This window comes from Asparagus officinalis, chromosome 8 (genome assembly GCF_001876935.1).
Source record: "Asparagus officinalis chromosome 8, Aspof.V1, whole genome shotgun sequence".
NCBI classification, from domain to species: domain Eukaryota; kingdom Viridiplantae; phylum Streptophyta; class Magnoliopsida; order Asparagales; family Asparagaceae; genus Asparagus; species Asparagus officinalis.
The window spans coordinates 94,025,164-94,030,795 of NC_033801.1; the positions used below are offsets into that span (position 1 = coordinate 94,025,164).

The window sequence follows — 5,632 nt, forward strand, 5'->3', positions numbered from 1 at the left end:
TATAGCAACACAACAAAAATGACAAGCATCACCAGACTCACCTCAATAATTAATTTATAAATGCCATATACAAACACAACAAAGTAGTTTCAACATGACCAGCACCAACTACTCAATCAAAATACAGTAAACAAGTGTGCTTCAGTGCAAATTTCAACAATCATCCAATTCCTACTGTGTTTCTTCACAGTCGCACGTTGACTCAAATTCGTGCACCCTACGGTGAAAATTTCGGTGGCAGCCGCAAGCTGCACACCGCAATGCTGCACTTGTCCCCTCCTCTCCATCCGCCATGAATTCTCTGCAGCCATCTACAGCATGCCCTCCGATATTTGCAGCATGGTTCTTTTGACACTCTCCATACCTCGTCGCTCTCCTCCTTGTGCATTGCCCTCTAACAAAGGGTTCACACCTTCTCACTACTACTAAGCGCTTCTTCATGTCGAATTTTGCCTCTAGAGAGAAGTTTGTTTTGGGGGTTATGTATTGTAGTAGAGATCTAGGAAGGAAGTTGCCAGCTACCTTTATTCGATGCTCGAAATCTAACTCTAACTTGCATATATATAGCAAGTATCTGTTAGTTCCGTTGTTTTCTCTTGGTAAGGATCACATGACCTCTATCCACTCAATGCCCCTTGAGATAGTATACATTATACAACCTAAAGAGCCGGCTGAATTGATGGTTCAACCAATTCCACCTCACAAATGCCACAAGGATACAATCCTTGGGCCATAGGGTAACCCTAGATTGATGGGAAGAGCTTTTGCTTTGCCTCCCACTTTGATTGGTTAGTTATAGAATGACTACCAAAGGGCCCTTGAATGAATTACATTGTGCAAGGATAGGGCCCCAGCTACAGAGAGAAAGGGAGCTAACAATGGCTGGCATGGGATATGAATATCCACGTCGATTGATAGGCCAGCTTGCCCAATTGCCACTTCCTCCACCACCGACTCTTAATATGTTTTCATCTCCTCCTCCTCCGCTCTCTATGAAGATGTATGTGGTAGCAGTGAAAAAAAGATTGGGTTGTGTACTCATAGTGCTATTTTTACTACATTACTAAGTTTTACTATCCATTGATGCAAATGTGCTAGGATTGTCAATTAATATACATCTCCCTATATAATAAATTCCAAGCAAGAGAATTAAGTAGGGGAAAAAGTGTAGTGTGAGTGTCCCTGAGTCTGTTAGTACCTACAAACAATCATTTGGATGAAAAAAAGGATGCTTCCATCCCAAAACCAATTAATATACATCAACTTGGTTTTAAGATAAACTTTTACCAAGAATGGATTAAGAAAAGCGCCACATTCAAAGGGGCAGAAAAGGCAAAGAGAATACTACCACAAATAGATATATGTCTTGTGAATTGTTGATAAGCTTAGTTAAGTCTGCATGCCTTGAGGAATAAATTTTAAGAACCACAATCCTTGGTATTTTTCTTCCGCTCTTTCTATTGGTGGTTGCCATTGTGAGGCAAGGTGACCTATTTCTTGCTTTACGATTAGGCAAATCACGTGGAATCATGAATCTTTTTTCCTTCACAATCTCATAAATGATTTAATTTAATGAGTCATACATCCACAATTCTAATGTAAATTACAAATTTAAAGCAGAATTCACCATAAGTTCTGTGGCTTACAGTCTCTAGATAAAAGTTTGAAGATATAGGTGGGTCGGGTTAGCACTCTAAATTTGTATGTGGACCACAAAGACTGTTAGCTCAAATGAACTTAGCACCCTTGAGAAAGAGATAAACAAGTACATTACCCTATGTAAGCTAATAGCTTCACATGGCGTAGGATCTGTAGCAGCTCAATTTCAATGGAGCTAGAGTTTCTGACGGTAATAACTGTTTGAGCAGCTAAATGTGTATCATAATGATAAAGCCTATAGGCACTTGTTTGGATAAATTTAGCAAATAAGGAAGCAAAGATGAACTGTGAACACATAATTGAAAGAATCGACATCGTGAAGACAACGATAAGCGTTACGCGACATCAATTAACAATGATACAGCGTCTTGTTTTTGGCTTGCCTACCAGAAGATTTACGAGTAGATGACAGACAACATTGAACATGTAGACCATAAGCATGTTCTCAGGATTCAACATCTAGAGACCTTTCTAGCTGTTATTGAGCGATTCAGCACTTGATTTTGTCAGCTCAAGGTAAAAAGGGAGATGTCACTTGACATATGAAGGATCAGAGGTTGATGGAGAATAGAAAAGGATATGCTTTCGGCAAAAGATGGTAAAATCTGACCCTTCTATCTTCATAAGGGAGTAGCTAAATTCTTGTCTAGCTATCGGATAAATAATATATTGAGAATTTCGTTGGATGCTACTATTCATTAGACTCTTTGGCTCATAAAATGCCTATGGCATAAAATTCTAGTAAATAATTGTCAGTTCCGCTAATGATTTGGGGGACTTCAAGCTTAAATTGTGTGACTAAGCATATGGTTCTTGAATCAAAATTGCCTTTTGCCATTTTTCTGAAGGCCTCTCTTTGCCCTAAAGTACACTACTTACAATATTGACACCAAAAAATACATTTGACAACACCTTTGGTAGTCACAAAAAAAATGAGTGGACAATACCTCAGTATACGATCGCGTGCAGTAACTGGGAGTCCTATTACACCTAACAGTAGGACATTATCCAATACTTAACAGAGCTTTCTCACTTAGTTATGGTCAGTTGCCTACAGAATTTGATGGAAATTAGTTTTCAGAGGATAAGAACCCTTAAGGTTAAAAAAAAGCTACTATAGCATGTCAATATTCAAAATAAGTCATAAAAAAAACTGCATAAATACTTCAATAATATATACATGTTTTTCCTCAAAAAGAGAAAAAGGAAAAAGGCGGTAATCAACAAAAAGAAATACCGATATATAACAGTAATCACTCTAGATATAGAAAAGAAAGTCGCCGGTCCCTCAAAAAAGAGGGTATTACTGAATTACTTGAATACTTTCTAACAGGATATGTACCAAACTTCACCCCTATCAGTATGTTTGTCTCACAAAAGTATGAGCTGCATACCTCAAATACATAACTTTAGTAGATGTGCTAGAGCTTCTTGGTCTTTGTCATCGGCAATACATGCATCCAGAGAATACCATGATCCAGTCTCCAGTGTATTTGGAGCTAAGACAATCATACCCGCCTTTATGGGACTATTTGTCCCATTAGATGTATTACTCTATTGTTTACCATCTATCCTGCAGAAACAAAAGGCCAAAGATAATGCATCATACACCAAGTGGCAGTATATTCTGAGAATTTAATCCCAGACATTAGATTCTTGGGATTTTTAGATATTGGCCCTCTAACTCATTCATTTTAATAAATTAGTCCTCAAATAATCATTAAAATTTTGTTTAGTGCCCCGATCCATACAAGTTATTCCAAATTAGTCCCTCACATTGGTTTTCTATTCAGTTCCTTAACTGTGGTTGGTTTAGTCATTAATCCAAAACGGTAGGTTACTTTTTTACCCACAACTCATTCATTCCCTCCACAACAAATTTTCTTCTCTTTCTCTTATGTAAAATGGGTTTTGGGAAAGATGACCATTGGAAGAGAAGAAGAGGGTTTCAGGTTTGGGTTTAGACGGGTTTGGGTTTGAATGTAAGCTTTAAAAGAAAAAAGAAATGGTATAGCTGGAAACCCAATTCAAGAGTTAATTTAATGAAACACTCCTCGCAATCCATACGGCGTTTCACACGACACTAACTTGAAGTACCTCATGCAAATTGGGGGACAAAAATGCAATCTTACATTATTTGGCGAACTAACATAAAACTAGATTTAAGGACCAATATATACAAAAATATTTCCTTACTTCTCAAAAATCATATTATTCCAGTCCTCCATAAATTCCATAAACAACAGAACTTCCCATATTCAGCTAAACAAATTAATCCAAGTTAAATTGAATTTATAAGCATTCATAGAAGCTTTGTTCCTATGGAAATATAATAGCTGGTAAGATAATCATCTATGGTAAAATGGAATAGCTAAATATATGTTTTTTTGAGATAAATAGTAGCTAGCAACATAATCATCTGTTGTGAAACTGAAGTCTAGTATGTATTTTTGAGATAAACAGTGAGGCCAGTGCTCCAGTGTTCTGTTGCAAGCTCTTAATGAAACATAATCAAAGGCTTACAAACATGTAAGAAGACAACCCGGAAACTTATACAGTATTTGCGCCTTCAAGAACCAAAAAAAAAAGAGAGAGAGAGAGAGAGAAGAAGAAGGAAAACCTAGTTTAAACAACATATGGACTCCAAACAGAGATCATTGAGTGGTGTAAATGTCAATCACAACAATCATCAACTCCATTTGGAATGCTTGTGGTTGATGCTCAACACTCCTGTTTTGCAGAACAATATTAAAGCCCACATATAACCTAGTCTTCTTTGGCTCTTGGCGACATCAACCCCCAAAATTCTTGCTTGCATTATATTAATCTTTAAATGATGTGTTAACGCACTGTATCACGTTGGGAACAAGACTAGACTGAAACCAACGTTAGACAACACTTTTCCCGTTCATCCAAACAATTTATGTTGACCTGATACCCTAACCCCTTTGGCTCTAGCCAGTGTATATCTAAACTGACAACATTTTCCCCCTCTCACCCAAAGGATTTATATCGAGAACTTGGTTAGAAACTATTAATCTAGGAGTTAGCCCTCAATAGACCTAAATGAGAGAGTAGGATTCATGTAGTAGTTGTAAGAATTTGGGATAAAGGCTTTGCTTTTGCTGTACCATATGATCTATATCGATCTTGTATCATGGCCCATTTCTCTTGCTAACAGTTACCTAAAATTGAGATTGTGCTCTCTCCTCCCATCAAGCAATTTATCTCGTCGAACGCCTTACCCTAAATTATGTTGGTGCTGTCCCAAGAGGAAGCGATACTCCTCTTATAGCTAACAAATTTGTTTTGCTCGACACTTAGCCCCTTGGCTCCTAAAAGGCGTCAATCTAGTTTGATAGGCTCAATACAACATCCTAACCCTTTAGCTTTTGTTACAATCAACATTATCGCACTCAAATAGAACATCTGCCCAAGGAAAAAGTTCTTTGAATATTACATCTATGAAGACCTATTAGGGCCATTACACATTAACATATCTGTGACCCAAGCTCCTGATCCACAAGCGAATGATTGAGTTTGATTGCTTAAAATCATATTTGTATCTATGATTTTACATCTTGTCGAAAGTGGTTGGATCTGAATCTTGAATGTTGGATTTGAGGAGAGCTGTCTCAGATCTGAATAGTTGCAGCCTTGTATACAAAGGATACTTGAAATCAAAACAAACTTCTCGACCTCACCTTAATATCCATGACAAAAAGACCTAATTTAGTTTTGGATTCAAGGAAGTAAGGAAGAGGGGAGAAGGACAACAATATAAGCATCATAACACCGTCAACGATCCTCTCCCTGTTGCACTTACCAAACACTTCTCGACCTCACCTTAATATCCATGACAAAAAGACCTAATTTAGTTTTGGATTCAAGGAAGTAAGGAAGAGGGGAGAAGGACAACAATATAAGCATCATAACACCGTCAACGATCCTCTCCCTGTTGCACTTACCAAAC

General features: G+C 37.5%; 1 long non-coding RNA gene across 1 annotated transcript in view; it reads right to left on the minus strand.

The window, feature by feature from the left end:
• The window catches only part of LOC109820252, a 17,339-nt gene continuing 14,505 nt past the window's right edge, over positions 2,799–5,632 (minus strand). Inside the window, exon 2 of the long non-coding RNA XR_002241786.1 lies at positions 2,799–3,232. This is a non-coding gene — a long non-coding RNA (uncharacterized LOC109820252). The remainder of the gene's footprint in view (positions 3,233–5,632) is intronic.